This window comes from Oncorhynchus masou, chromosome 17, assembly GCF_036934945.1.
Source record: "Oncorhynchus masou masou isolate Uvic2021 chromosome 17, UVic_Omas_1.1, whole genome shotgun sequence".
Taxonomy (NCBI): Eukaryota; Metazoa; Chordata; class Actinopteri; order Salmoniformes; family Salmonidae; genus Oncorhynchus; species Oncorhynchus masou.
Window position 1 is genome coordinate 29933369 of NC_088228.1, and position 16506 is coordinate 29949874.

At 50.7% G+C, this 16506-nt stretch overlaps 1 long non-coding RNA gene across 1 annotated transcript; it reads right to left on the reverse strand.

The window, feature by feature from the left end:
• Positions 1 to 8705: 8705 nt before the first annotated feature.
• LOC135558829 (uncharacterized) lies at positions 8706 to 9338 on the reverse strand. Its single transcript, XR_010458403.1, has 2 exons — positions 9146 to 9338; positions 8706 to 8935 (listed from the first exon to the last, which is right to left on the reverse strand). It is a non-coding gene; the product is annotated as an uncharacterized LOC135558829 (long non-coding RNA).
• Between the last annotated feature and the right edge of the window lie 7168 nt (positions 9339 to 16506).

Sequence of the window (16506 nt, forward strand, 5' to 3'; positions counted from 1 at the left end):
ATAACACAGGGAGAATGGGTGGGTATAACACGGGGAGATTGGGTGGGGTATAACACGGGGAGAATGGGTGGTGTATAACACGGGGAGAAAGGATGGGGTATAACACGGGGAGAATGGGTGGGGTATAACACGAGGAGGATACGTGGGGTATAACACGAGGAGAATGGGTGGGGTATAACAGGAGGAGGATGGGTGGGGTATAACACGAGGAGGATATGTGGGGTATAACACGGGGAGAATGGGTGGGGTATAACACGAGGAGGATACGTGGGGTATAACACGAGGAGAATGGGTGGGGTATAACACAGGGAGAATGGGTGGGGCATAACACGGGGAGAATGGGTGGGGTATAACACGGGGAGGATGGGTGGGGTATAACACAGGGAGGATACGTGGGGTATAACACGGGGAGGATATGTGGGCGTATAACACGGGGAGGATGGGTGGGGTATAACACGAGGAGGATACGTGGGGTATAACACGGGGAGGATGGGTGGGGTATAACACGAGGAGGATACGTGGGCGTATAACACGGGGAGAATGGGTGGGGTATAACACAGGGAGAATGGGTGGGGCATAACACGGGGAGAATGGGTGGGGTATAACACGGGGAGGATGGGTGGGGTATAACACGGGGAGGATACGTGGGGTATAACACGGGGAGAATGTGTGGGGTATAACAGGAGGAGGATATGTGGGCGTATAACACGGGGAGGATGGGTGGGGTATAACACGAGGAGGATACGTGGGGTATAACACGGGGAGGATGGGTGGGGTATAACACGAGGAGGATACGTGGGCATATAACACGGGGAGAATGGGTTGGGTATAGCACGAGTAGGATACGTGGGGTATAACACGAGGAGGATGGGTGGGGTAAAACACGAGGAGGATACGTGGGGTATAACACGAGGAGGATGGGTGGGGTATAACACGAGGAGGATACGTGGGGTATAACACGAGGAGAATGGGTGGGGTATAACACGAGGAGGATACGTGGGGTATAACACGAGGAGGATGGGTGGGGTATAACACGAGGAGGATACGTGGGGTATAACACGGGGAGAATGGGTGGGGTATAACAGGAGGATGATGGGTGGGGTATAACACGAGGAGTATACGTGGGCGTATAACACGGGGAGAATGGGTGGGGTATAACACGGGGAGAATGGGTGGGGTATAACACGGGGAGAAAGGGTGGGGTATAACACGAGGAGGATACGTGGGGTATGACACGGGGAGAAAGGGTGGGGTATAACACGGGGAGAATGGGTGGGGTATAACACGGGGAGAAAGGGTGGGGTATAACAGGAGGAGAATGGGTGGAGTAAAACACGGGGAGAATGGGTGGGGTATAACACGAGGAGAATGGGTGGGGTATAACAGGAGGAGGATGGGTGGGGTATAACACGAGGAGGATGGGTGGGGTATAACACGAGGAGGATACGTGGGGTATAACACGAGGAGAATGGGTGGGGTATAACACGAGGAGGATACGTGGGGTATAACACGAGGAGGATGGGTGGGGTATAACACGAGGAGGATACGTGGGGTATAACACGAGGAGGATGGGTGGGGTATAACACAAGGAGGATACGTGGGGTATAACACGAGGAGGATGGGTGGGGTATAACACGAGGAGGATACGTGGGGTATAACACGAGGAGAATGGGTGGGGTATAACACGAGGAGGATACGTGGGGTATAACACGAGGAGGATGGGTGGGGTATAACACGAGGAGGATACGTGGGGTATAACACGGGGAGAATGGGTGGGGTATAACAGGAGGATGATGGGTGGGGTATAACACGAGGAGGATACGTGGGCGTATAACACGGGGAGAATGGGTGGGGTATAACACGGGGAGAATGGGTGGGGTATAACACTGGGAGAAAGGGTGGGGTATAACACGAGGAGGATACGTGGGGTATGACACGGGGAGAAAGGGTGGGGTATAACACGGGGAGAATGGGTGGGGTATAACACGGGGAGAAAGGGTGGGGTATAACAGGAGGAGAATGGGTGGAGTAAAACACGGGGAGAATGGGTGGGGTATAACACGAGGAGAATGGGTGGGGTATAACAGGAGGAGGATGGGTGGGGTATAACACGAGGAGGATGGGTGGGGTATAACACGAGGAGGATACGTGGGGTATAACACGAGGAGAATGGGTGGGGTATAACACGAGGAGGATACGTGGGGTATAACACGAGGAGGATGGGTGGGGTATAACACGAGGAGGATACGTGGGGTATAACACGGGGAGAATGGGTGGGGTATAACAGGAGGATGATTGGTGGGGTATAACACGAGGAGGATACGTGGGCGTATAACACGGGGAGAATGGGTGGGGTATAACACGGGGAGAATGGGTGGGGTATAACACGGGGAGAATGGGTGGGGTATAACACGGGGAGAAAGGGTGGGGTATAACACGAGGAGGATACGTGGGGTATGACACGGGGAGAAAGGGTGGGGTATAACACGGGGAGAATGGGTGGGGTATAACACGGGGAGAAAGGGTGGTGTATAACAGGAGGAGAATGGGTGGGGTATAACACGGGGAGAATGGGTGGGGTATAACACAGGGAGAATGGGTGGGTATAACACGGGGAGAATGGGTGGGGTATAACACGGGGAGAATGGGTGGTGTATAACACGGGGAGAATGGGTGGGGCATAACACGGGGAGAATGGGTGGGGTATAACACGGGGAGGATGGGTGGGGTATAACACGGGGAGGATACGTGGGGTATAACACGGGGAGAATGGGTGGGGTATAACAGGAGGAGGATATGTGGGCGTATAACACGGGGAGGATGGGTGGGGTATAACACGAGGAGGATACGTGGGGTATAACACGGGGAGGATGGGTGGGGTATAACACGAGGAGGATACGTGGGCGTATAACACGGGGAGAATGGGTGGGGTATAACACAGGGAGAATGGGTGGGGCATAACACGGGGAGAATGGGTGGGGTATAACACGGGGAGGATGGGTGGGGTATAACACGGGGAGGATACGTGGGGTATAACACGGGGAGAATGTGTGGGGTATAACAGGAGGAGGATATGTGGGCGTATAACACGGGGAGGATGGGTGGGGTATAACACGAGGAGGATACGTGGGGTATAACACGGGGAGGATGGGTGGGGTATAACACGAGGAGGATACGTGGGCGTATAACACGGGGAGAATGGGTGGGGTATAGCACGAGTAGGATACGTGGGGTATAACACGAGGAGGATGGGTGGGGTATAACACGAGGAGGATACCTGGGGTATAACACGAGGAGGATGGGTGGGTTATAACACAAGGAGGATACGTGGGGTATAACACGAGGAGGATGGGTGGGGTATAACACGAGGAGGATACGTGGGGTATAACACGAGGAGAATGGGTGGGGTATAACACGAGGAGGATACGTGGGGTATAACACGAGGAGGATGGGTGGGGTATAACACGAGGAGGAGACGTGGGGTATAACACGGGGAGAATGGGTGGGGTATAACAGGAGGATGATGGGTGGGGTATAACACGAGGAAGATACGTGGGCGTATAACACGGGGAGAATGGGTGGGGTATAACACGGGGAGAAAGGGTGGGGTATAACACGAGGAGGATATGTGGGGTATAACACGAGGAGAATGGGTGGGGTATGACACGAGGAGAATGGGTGATGTATAACACGAGGAGAATGGGTGGGGTATAACAGGAGGAGGATGGGTGGGGTATAACACAAGGAGGATACGTGGGGTATAACACGAGGAGAATGGGTGGGGTGTAACACGAGGAGAATGGGTGGGGTATAACAGGAGTAGGATGGGTGGGGTATAACTCGAGGAGGATACGTGGGCGTATAACACGGGGAGAATGGGTTGGGTTTAACACGAGGAGAATGGGTGGGGTATAACACCGGGAGAATGGGTGGGGTATAACACGGGGAGAATGGGTGGGGTATAACACGGGGAGAAAGGGTGGGGTATAACACGGGGGGAATGGGTGGGGTATAACACGGGGAGAATGGGTGGGGTATAACACGGGGAGAATGGGTGGGGTATAACACGGGGAGAATGTGTGGGGTATAACATGGGGAGAATGTGTGGGCTACATAGCCGTCTTTGTATCAAAGATAATTGCGTAATTATTGTATTTCGTCGTCCTAACGTAGTCTACACTGCTATCTGCCCAGCAGCTAGCTAACGTCCACCGTCTACCGAATACCAGCACTGTAGAAACTATTACACTCAACTGAACGACTTGATTAGTGTAGTGTTAGCTAGCTACATAGTTGTCTTTGCTGTCTTCGTATCCAAGATAATTGTGTAGCTTAGAGTGTGTAGACTTAGAGTGATTATCTTAATTTACCGAGGTTAGCTAGCCAGCTATTTAACGTCCTTAAAGTAGGAGATACTGCTAGCTAGCTAGCCAACAGCTAGCCAACGTCTACCGAATAGAACTTCAACAACCCGGTCAACATTCCGCTTCGCTCCACAGGTAGTATCACATTTTCATTTCACTTCATTACAGTACAACGGTTTGAATTGTTTGATTGTAGCTAGCTATCTACATAGCCGTCTTTGGATCAAAGACAATTGTGTAGTCTAGAGCGATTTTCTAGGTTAGCTAACCAGCTATTGTCGTTCTTTTAACGTAACGTAACGTAATCAACACTGCTAGCTAGCCAGCTAGCCCCCGAATAGCAGCACTGTAGAAACTATTACACTCAATGGAACGACTTGATTAGTGTAGTGTCAACAACGCAGCCACTGCCAGCTAGCCTACGAAGTCAACAACGCAGCCACTGCCAGCTAGCCTACTCCAGCAGTACTGTATCATTTCAATCATTTTAGTCAAGAAGAGTCTTGCTACGTAAGCTTAACTTTCTGAACATTCGAGACGTGTAGTCCACTTGTCATTCCAATCTCCTTTGCATTAGCGTAGCCTCTTCTGTAGCCTGTCAACTATGTGTCTATCTATCCCTGTTCTCTCCTCTCTGCACAGACCATACAAACGCTCCACACCGCGTGGCCGCGGCCACCCTAATCTGGTGATCCCAGCGCGCACGACCCACGTGGAGTTCCAGGTCTCCGGTAGCCTCTGGAACTGCCGATCTGCGGCCAACAAGGCAGAGCTCATCTCAGCCTATGCCTCCCTCCAGTCCCTCGACTTCTTGGCACTGACGGAAACATGGATCACCACAGATAACACTGCTACTCCTACTGCTCTCTCTTCGTCCGCCCACGTGTTCTCGCACACCCCGAGAGCTTCTGGTCAGCGGGGTGGTGGCACCGGGATCCTCATCTCTCCCAAGTGGTCATTCTCTCTTTCTCCCCTTACCCATCTGTCTATCGCCTCCTTTGAATTCCATGCTGTCACAGTTACCAGCCCTTTCAAGCTTAACATCCTTATCGTTTATCGCCCTCCAGGTTCCCTCGGAGAGTTCATCAATGAGCTTGATGCCTTGATAAGCTCCTTTCCTGAGGACGGCTCACCTCTCACAGTCCTGGGCGACTTTAACCTCCCCACGTCTACCTTTGACTCATTCCTCTCTGCCTCCTTCTTTCCACTCCTCTCCTCTTTGACCTCACCCTCTCACCTTCCCCCTACTCACAAGGCAGGCAATACGCTCGACCTCATCTTTACTAGATGCTGTTCTTCCACTAACCTCATTGCAACTCCCCTCCAAGTCTCCGACCACTACCTTGTATCCTTTTCCCTCTCGCTCTCATCCAACACTTCCCAAACTGCCCCTACTCGGATGGTATCGCGCCGTCCCAACCTTCGCTCTCTCTCCCCCGCTACTCTCTCCTCTTCCATCCTATCATCTCTTCCCTCTGCTCAAACCTTCTCCAACCTATCTCCTGGTTCTGCCTCCTCAACCTTCCTCTCTTCCCTTTCTGCATCCTTTGACTCTCTATGTCGCCTATCCTCCAGGCCGGCTCGGTCCTCCCCTCCCGCTCCGTGGCTCGACGACTCATTGCGAGCTCACAGAACAGGGCTCCGGGCAGCCGAGCGGAAATGGAGAAAAACTCGCCTCCCTGCGGACCTGGCATCCTTTCACTCCCTCCTCTCTACATTTTCCTCCTCTGCCTCTGCTGCTAAAGCCACTTTCTACCACTCTAAATTCCAAGCATCTGCCTCTAACCCTAGGAAGCTCTTTGCCACCTTCTCCTCCCTCCTGAATCCTCCTCCCCCTCCCCCTCCTCCCTCTCTGCAGATGACTTCGTCAACCATTTTGAAAAGAAGGTCGACGACATCCGATCCTCGTTTGCTAAGTCAAACGACACCGCTGGTTCTGCTCACACTGCCCTACCCTGTGCTCTGACCTCTTTCTCCCCTCTCTCTCCAGATGAAATCTCGCTTCTTGTGACGGCCGGCCGCCCAACAACCTGCCCACTTGACCCTATTCCCTCCTCTCTTCTCCAGACCATTTCCGGAGACCTTCTCCCTTACCTCACCTCGCTCATCAACTCATCCCTGACCGCTGGCTACGTCCCTTCCGTCTTCAAGAGAGCGAGAGTTGCACCCCTTCTGAAAAAACCTACACTCGATCCCTCCGATGTCAACAACTACAGACCAGTATCCCTTCTTTCTTTTCTCTCCAAAACTCCTTGGCCAGCTCTCCCACTATCTCTCTCAGAATGACCTTCTTGATCCAAATCAGTCAGGTTTCAAGACTAGTCATTCAACTGAGACTGCTCTTCTCTGTATCACGGAGGCGCTCCGCACTGCTAAAGCTAACTCTCTCTCCTCTGCTCTCATCCTTCTAGACCTATCGGCTGCCTTCGATACTGTGGACCATCAGATCCTCCTCTCCACCCTCTCCGAGTTGGGCATCTCCGGCGCGGCCCATGCTTGGATTGCGTCCTACCTGACAGGTCGCTCCTACCAGGTGGCGTGGCGAGAATCTGTCTCCTCACCACACGCTCTCACCACTGGTGTCCCCCAGGGCTCTGTTCTAGGCCCTCTCCTATTCTCGCTATACACCAAGTCACTTGGCTCTGTCATAACCTCACATGGTCTCTCCTATCATTGCTATGCAGACGACACACAATTAATCTTCTCCTTTCCCCCTTCTGATGACCAGGTGGCGAATCGCATCTCTGCATGTCTGGCAGACACATCCGTGTGGATGACGGATCACCACCTCAAGCTGAACCTCGGCAAGACGGAGCTGCTCTTCCTCCCGGGGAAGGACTGCCCGTTCCATGATCTCGCCATCACGGTTGACAACTCCATTGTGTCCTCCTCCCAGAGTGCTAAGAACCTTGGCGTGATCCTGGACAACACCCTGTCGTTCTCAACTAACATCAAGGCGGTGGCCCGTTCCTGTAGGTTCATGCTCTACAACATCCGCAGAGTACGACCCTGCCTCACACAGGAAGCGGCGCAGGTCCTAATCCACGCACTTGTCATCTCCCGTCTGGATTACTGCAACTCGCTGTTGGCTGGGCTCCCTGCCTGTGCCATTAAACCCCTACAACTCATCCAGAACGCCGCAGCCCGTCTGGTGTTCAACCTTCCCAAGTTCTCTCACGTCACCCCGCTCCTCCGCTCTCTCCACTGGCTTCCAGTTGAAGCTCGCATCCGCTACAAGACCATGGTGCTTGCCTACGGAGCTGTGAGGGGAACGGCACCGCAGTACCTCCAGGCTCTGATCAGGCCCTACACCCAAACAAGGGCACTGCGTTCATCCACCTCTGGCCTGCTCGCCTCCCTACCACTGAGGAAGTACAGTTTCCGCTCAGCCCAGTCAAAACTGTTCGCTGCTCTGGCCCCCAATGGTGGAACAAACTCCCTCACGACGCCAGGACAGCGGAGTCAATCACCACCTTCCGGAGACACCTGAAACCCCACCTCTTTAAGGAATACCTAGGATAGGATAAAGTAATCCTTCTCACCCCCCTTAAATGATTTAGATGCACTATTGTAAAGTGGCTGTTCCACTGGATGTCATAAGGTGAATTCACCAATTTGAAAGTCGCTCTGGATAAGAGCGTCTGCCAAATGACTTAAATGTAAATGTAAATGTAATGGGATAAAGGGTGGGGTATAACACGGGGAGAATGGGTGGGGTATAACACGGGGAGAATGGGTGGGGTATAACACGAGGAGGATACGTGGGCGTATAACACTACCATATAGCAACCCAAAGGTTGCGTGTTTGAATCACATCACTGACAATTTTTCCCACTTTCCAACTACTTACTACTTTTGAACTACTTTTGAGCTACTTACCATGTTAGCTAACCCTTCCTAAATTCAGGTTTTTGCATTTCTACAGAAACATAAAGTGGTGCATAACATATAAATTCTTATTGCTATCTGAGAGTGCACAGATTATTCTGCTTTTTCATAAAATGGTGTATCAAATCAAACCAAATGTTATTAGTCCCCACCCTTTCTCCCCGTGTTATACCCCACCCATTCTAAATGCCTGAAGGTACCACGTTCATCTGTACAAACAATAGTTCACAAGTATAAACACCATGGGACCACTCAGCCGCCATACAGTAAAACGAGTCCTATTTCCTCGATCGTACTTTTTGGAAAAATGTCCTCCGGTCTGATGAAACAAAAATATAACTGTTTGGCCATTATGACCATCATTATGTTTGGAGGAAAAAGGGGAGGCTTGCAAAACAAAGAACACCATCCCAACCGTTAAGCACTGTGACAATACAGAGGCGGATGCAAGATGCAAGCAACGATGGTTTAATGAATACAGTTTACAGCAGCAACAGGACAGACAGACTGTACTCAGACGGAATCCGACCCAGGGACTCGGACGCATCTTCCGATGATAGCGTACTGAGAAAACCAGGGGAGTGTGTCCGGATGGGTAGGAAGGAGCACAGCAGATAATCCACACAAGGGCGGCGAGAGAAGAGCACGGACACACGACACAACCTCAGGGAAGAAACAACGATCTGACAACAAGAAACACTGGTTACAGAACATATAAAGGGAAGATAAGTGGTTCCAGCTGGCGCAGACAATCAGGCCGAGATTGGGAACCACGCCCACACAAACACGGGGAGAGAGAGAGAGAGAGAGAGAGAGAGGGAGGCAGTGGATTCATGAACCGTGACAATACCCACCCCCCAGGAACGCCTCTTGGCGTTCCCAGGCGAATTTACCTGTCGATTGAAATCATCGATAAGGGAGTGATCCAGAATGTCCCTAGCAGGCACCCAACTTCTCTCCTCCGGGCCGTAACCCTCCCAGTCCACCAGGTACTGGAATCCGCGTCCCCTCCTTCTAGAGTCCAAAATACGATTGACAGAAAAGGTGGGTTCCCCGTCAACAAGTCGTGGCGGCGGAGGAACCGGGACCGGCAGGTTAATGCATGCCTAAAACACAGGTTTTATTTTAGACACATGAAAGGTAGGATGAATTCTCCTATACGCCGGAGGAAGCTTGAGCCGGACCGCCACCGGACTAATGATCCTGGTGACTTTGAACGGGTCAATAAATTTGGGGGCAAGCTTGTTCGAAACGGATCGGAGTGGAATGTTCTTAGTAGAAAGCCACACTCTTTGGCCAACGATGTATACCGGAGGCTTCGACCGGTGGCGATCGGCCTTAGCCTTGGTGCGCGCCCCCACCCAGAGAAGAGTCTCACGGGCTCTGCTCCATGCGTGACGGCACCTCTGGATGAAAGCGTGAGCGGAGGGAACAGTGACCTCGGACTCCGTACTGGGAAAGATAGGTGGCTGGTAACCTAAACTACACTCAAACGGAGAGAGACCCGTGGCTGCCACTGGCAACGAATTGTGAGCGTACTCAACCATAGAGAGTTGTTGACTCCAGGAAGAGGGATTCTTAGAAACCAAACATCGCAACATTCTCTCCAAATCTTGGTTGGCCTTCTCCGTTTGACCGTTGCTCTGGGGATGAAACCCTGAAGACAGGCTGACACTCGCTCCCAGTAACCTACAAAACTCTTGCCAAAACTTGGACACAAATTGGGGCCCCCTGTCAGAAACTACGTCCATCAGCAGGCCATGTAAGCGAAAGACGTGATCCACGACAGTTACCGCTGTCTCCTTGGCAGATGGTAATTTAGGCAAGGGAATAAAATGAGCCGCCTTCGAGAACCGGTCCATCACGGTCAAAACAACCGTCTTGCCCTGGGAGGGCGGGAGGGCGGTAACAAAATCTAGCGCGATGTGGGACCAGGGTCTCGAAGGGACCGACAGCGGTTGGAGTAACCCATCTGGGGGTCGATTAGAAGTCTTCCCAGTGGCACAAACCGAGCAAGCCAAGACAAAACTGTGAATGTCACGAGCCATCAGTGGCCACCAAAAGCGTTGCTTAACCAAAAAGCTAGTGCGGCTAACTCCTGGATGACACGTTACGTTGGAGCAGTGCCCCCACCGAATAACATCGGACCGACACCCCTCCGGCACAAACAACCGATTAGGCGGGCAACCGGACGGAGGCGTTACCCCTTCTAAGGCCGTTTTGACCCTCGATTCAACCTCCCATGTGAGTGTGGAGACCACTAGGGTCCCGGGTAGGATGCACTCGGGAGTGGATGGGCGTTCGGAATGGTCAAAAATGCGAGAAAGGGAATTGGGTTTGACATTCTTGGAACCCGGGCGATACGAGAGAGAGAAGTCAAAACGTCCGAAAAAGAGTGCCCACCGCGCCTGCCTGGAGTTGAGTCGCTTGGCGGTTCTGATATATTCCAAATTTTTGTGATCGGTCCAAACTATAAAAGGTACCCCCGAACCCTCTAACCAATGGCGCCACTCCTCCAGTGCTAACTTCACTGCCAACAACTCTCTGTTGCCAATGTCGTAGTTGCGTTCCGCAGGTGATAACCGATGGGAAAGGAACGCGCAAGGGTGCATCTTGTCGTCAGAAGAGGAACGTTGGGAAAGTACCGCACCTACCCCCACCTCTGAAGCGTCCACCTCCACCACGAACTGACGCGAGGGATCGGGAGCTATGAGGATGGGAGCCGAAACAAAGCGGCTCTTGAGTTTGGCGAATGCAGCCTCGGCTGTATCGGACCACCTGAACGTCACTCTGGGGGAGGTTAAGGCGGTAAGAGGAGCGACTATCTGGCTAAAGTTGCGAACGAAACGCCGGTAGAAATTGGCGAATCCCAGAAACCTCTGTAGGGCCTTACGGGAATCTGGGCTTGGCCAATCCACCACAGCCGTAACCTTGTCAGGATCCATGCGAATACCTTCAGTCGAGACGATGTAACCTAGGAATGGAACGGATTGTGCATGAAAAATGCATTTATCCGCCTTGACAAAAAGTCCATTCTCCAACAACCTCTGAAGCACTCGTCTGACGTGCTGAACGTGTTCCTGGAGAGAAGAAGAAAAAATCAGTATGTCATCCAGGTAAACATATATGAACTCATCAATCATATCTCTCAGCACGTCATTGACGAGTGCCTGGAAAACCGCTGGGGAGTTGGATAGCCCAAAAGGCATGACCAAATATTCGAAGTGCCCTCTGGGGGTGTTAAACGCGGTCTTCCATTCGCCCCCCCCCCTTATGCGAACCAAATGATATGCATTACGTAAATCCAACTTAGTGAACACGGATGCTCCCTGTAACCTTTCAAAGGCTGAGGACATCAACGGTAAGGGATAGGTATTCTTCACTGTGATGTTATTCAACCCACGGTAATCAATGCAAGGACGCAGAGATCCGTCCTTCTTCCCCACAAAGAAGAACCCCGCCCCCGCTGGAGAAGAGGAAGGACGAATGAATCCAGATGCCAGAGAATCAGAGATGTATCTCTCCATAGCCTCCCTCTCAGGAACAGAGAGTGAATATAACTTGCCTTTAGGCGGAGACTCACCTGGCAATAATTCTATTGCACAGTCATAGGGACGATGCGGAGGAAGAGAAGCAGCACGGGGAAGAGAAGCAGCACGGGACTTACTGAACACCTCCTTCAGGTCGAGGTATTCAACGGGCACGTTAGACAAATCCACTGCCTCCTCTAGAAACACAGAATCAGACACAGACGAACAAGCAGACACTAAACAGGACTCAAGACACTTGTTACTCCACATGGATATAGAGTTATGACCCCAGTCAACTCTGGGGTTGTGTTGGGTGAGCCAAGGGTGGCCGAGAACTAATGGTGCAAGGGGTGAGTCCATGAGTAGGAATGATAGTGTCTCAGTGTGATTGCCAGAAGTGATGAGTGTGATAGGTTCAGTGGTGTGAGAAATGTTGGGGAGTTCTTGACCATTGAGAGCGTTGACGGATATCTTGTGCGTGAGTGAGGTGATAGGAATCTGGAGTTTGTGAGCGAGCTTGAAGTCCATGAAATTACCCTCTGCTCCTGAGTCCAGTAAGGCTTGGGTGTCGTGCGTGTGGGTGGCCCATCTTAGTCTTACCGGGAGGAGAGTAGATGATGAGGTCTTCTCTGTGGTGACACCACCCGATAGTAGCCTCATGCTTACTACCGGGCCTGATCTTTTACCGGGCAGGAGTGGATAAAGTGGCCCGCTCTACCACAGTAGAGACAGAGTCCTTGGGATCTCCGCCTCTCCCTCTCTTCCCGGGAGAGGCGAGCTCTCCCCAGCTGCATGGGTTTGTGAGCGGAGGCTGAACTGGCCGTGTTCCCGCCGCTGGCATGCCAGCCCTCCGTGTCGTTATACGGTCTGTTAGGGCATGCTCGGCGGCCAATACGACTCAGACGAGCGTCGAGGCTAGTTCCACTAGTCCATTTAAACTCCTGGGAAGGTCCAGAACATAAATCTCCTTCTGGATCCGGTCCTCCAGCCCATGCAGGAACATGTCCCACTGCGCCTCCTCGTTCCACTGACACTCTGCGGCCAGAGTGCGGAATTGGATGGAGTATTCCGATACTGAACCGTCTCCTTGGCGAAGGTCAGCGAGTAGTCTGGCTGCCTCCCTACCCGCCACGGCCCGATCGAAGACCCTTCTCATCTCCTCGGAGAGTGTCTGGAAAGAGGTGCAGCATGGGTCCTGGTTCGCCCACACCGCCGTTCCCTAAGAGCCGCTTTGCCTGATAGCAGTGTGAGTACGAATGCTACCTTAGACTGTTCACGGTTGAAGGTCCGTGGCTGCAACGAGAAATGCAAGGAACATCTCGTAAGAAAAGCTCTGCAATAGTTAGGATCACCTGAATAACCCTCTGGTGTTGGTAGCCGTGGCTCTAGCTGGGAATCCGGCTCTGGCGGGGCGGGTTGAACTGCCGGTGTAGGTGGCGCAGCGGAACCCCTCAGATGTTGCAATTGTTGGGTCAGCTGGGATACCTGCGTCGCAAGGGCTTGTACTGCCCGACCTGTGCTGGAGATGTTCTCTTCTTGTTGATCCATTCTCGTGATACTGCGGGAAATGAATTCGGTGAGACTCGTTGAACTCGCTGCATCCATGGTCAGGTCAGATCGTTCTGTGACAATACAGAGGCGGATGCAAGATGCAAGCAACGATGGTTTAATGAATACAGTTTACAGCAGCAACAGGACAGACAGACTGTACTCAGACGGAATCTGACCCAGGGACTCGGGCGCATCTTCCGATGATAGCGTGCTGAGAAAACCAGGGGAATGTGTCCGGATGGGTAGGAAGGAGCACAGCAGATAATCCACACAAGGGCGGCGAGAGAAGAGCACGGACACACGACACAACCTCAGGGAAGAAGCAACGATCTGACAACAAGAAACACTGGTTACAGAACATATAAAGGGAAGATAAGTGGTTCCAGCTGGCGCAGACAATCAGGCCGAGATTGGGAACCACGCCCACACAAACATGGGAGAGAGAGAGAGAGAGAGAGAGAGAGAGAGAGAGAAAGAGAAAGAGAAAGAGAGAGGGAGGCAGTGGATTCATGAACCGTGACAAGCACGGGGGTGGCAGCATCATGCCTTGGGGGTGCTTTGCTGCAGGCAGGACTGGTCCACTTCACAAAATGGATGGCATCATCAGAAGGAAACTTATGTGGATTTATTGAAGCAACATCTCAAGACATCAGCCAGGAAGTTAAAGCTTGGTTGTAAATCGGTCTTCCAAATGGACAATGACCCCAAGCATACTTCCAAAGTGGTAGCAAAATGGCTTAAGGACAACAAAGTCAAGGTATTGGAGTGGCCATCACAAAGCCCAGACCAAAATCCCATAGGAAATATATGGGCAGAACTGAAAAAGTGTGTGTGAGCAAGTCAGCCTACAAACCTGACTCAGTACACCAGCTCGTTCAGGAGGAATGGGCCAAAATTCACACAACTTTATGTGGGATGCTTGTGGAATGCTACCCGAAATGTTTGATCCAAGTTAAACAATATAAAGCCAATGCAACCAAATACTAATTGAGTGTATGTAAACTTCTGACCCACTGGGAATGTGATGAAAGAAATAAAAGTTGAAATAATAGTTCTCTCTACTATTAATCTGACATTTAACATTCTTAAAGTAAAGTGGTGATCCTAACTGACCTAAGTGAGAGAATTTTTACTAGGATTAAATGTCAGGAATTGTGAAAAACAGAGTTTAACGTATTTGGCTATGGTGTATGTAAACTTCCTACTTCAACTGTATGTAAACAGCTTTTAAGAATACAGATGAGAACTCTCTCGGTAGGTCGTGTGGTCTACAGCTTATCATGGTATACTCAACCTCAGGTGAGCAATAGTTTGAGACTTCCTTAGATATAATGCAGCAGCTGTTATTTACAAAAATACGTAGACTGCTGCCCCTTGTCTTACCAGACGCCGCTGTTCTATCCTGCCGGTACATCGTTTTTCCAGCCAGCTATATGTTGATATTGTCGTCATTAAGCCATGACTCAGTGAAACATAAGATGTTACAGTTTTTAATGACCCGATGGCAGTTTAATCTTCCCCCGTAACTCGTCGATTTTATTGTCCAAAGATTGCACGTTTGCGAGCAGAATTGAAGAAAGTGGGGGTTTATTCGTTCGCCTTCGAATTCTCAGAAGGCAGCCCGCTCTTCGGCCTCTCTTTCTCCGCCTCCTCTTCACTCAGATCACGGGGGTCGGGGACTGTTCCCGAGGGAGCTGTATGTCCTCCGCCTCGGGATCTTCAGAGTCGTGAAAGAAGAAAAAGGATTCTGCTCATGAGTAATTGCAGTCCTGATGTCAGACCTAGAAGTTATTTTTGGTCATAAGAGACGGTAGCGACGATATTATGTACAAAATGAGTAAAAAAAAAACAAGTTACAAACAACGCAGATAAACAAACAAAAAAACACTATCAGTTGGGGGCACGTTAAACTTCTGCCTTCTGCTCCGGCGCCGTTTTGGTAGACCTGTTTTCAAATAGTATTTTTGTCTCTCATTACTTTCAGTGTTTGATTGAGCCTTCCTGAAGTCCAAGATGAACGGGGCTGGCACTTTTCAGACAATTCTATTCGTCTCATCAATGGGTACTCTAACCAAATCTGTATTTCTATATCACACAGTTTTTACAGGTACTATATTACCTTGGGTTATCCCTACAGGCCATGCAGTGGTCTCACAAGATGCCCTTGCCTGAGTTATGACCAGATAGCTATCACCTATTCCAATTACAGTGGAAAGACATTGCGAAAGATACTGATCGTTGAGTCAAGTGACTTGATGACACGTGACTTTGATGCAGCATGCGTACATACTGCAGCAATTGAAGTGTAATGTTACTGGTAACTGATGAAACCTGGGTTGATAAACTGTGAACAACATGATTATTACTTTACACTCAGAAAATAACAATAACATCTCATGTTGTTTCTAACTATGAAAACATAACAAAAAACATGAACACAAACATCTTAAACCATGTCATTAGTTATAGACATTATCGTGCAGTAGTCATATTTGTAATGAAATACTTCAATCCATTCTATAATGTTCCACACCAGTCTTTCAGAGTTGCGCAAACCATCCTGCATGGAACAGCCAGTGACAGAGAGTGAAAACAGGATCTTGTTCAGAACAGAGTACTTTTAAAAAAGCTGCTGCCTGCTGGGCAAGGCAAGGCTGATGTATTTTTGAAGTGGCAGCAGAGGAAGAGCATAGGGCAGTGTCTTTCCTGGTTCCTGGCTTGCTACAGCTTCCTGTCGGGGCGTGTGAGTCCCTGATGTGGAATTTTATTCAAACAAAGGCACTTGTTACAATTCATGCTCCTGCCTCTTGTATTCTATGCCATTGTTTCAACTGCCCATTGATCTTGTTCTTCGTCTGACTTGACAACCCAACCCTGTTGACTAACTTAGGGGCTAGCCCTCCCTAGAGATGTGTTACTAACAACCAAGTGAATCACTGGCATCTACTGTAGCATGCCCCCCATTTAGGATTCTCCCAGCCTCCCCACTCCGCACCCCCTCTGTGTAACATCCCCCTCAGAGTTACACCTGCTTGACTCCCAGTAACATAGAAAACACTCCTCAGTCAATCCATTACACATAGCATGAGTATGCTAGGCTGCCATGACCAATATCCTGTAGGCCTGAGTAAAAGGAAAACCCAGACAATAAGTCAATGTTCTCGTAGGTATTT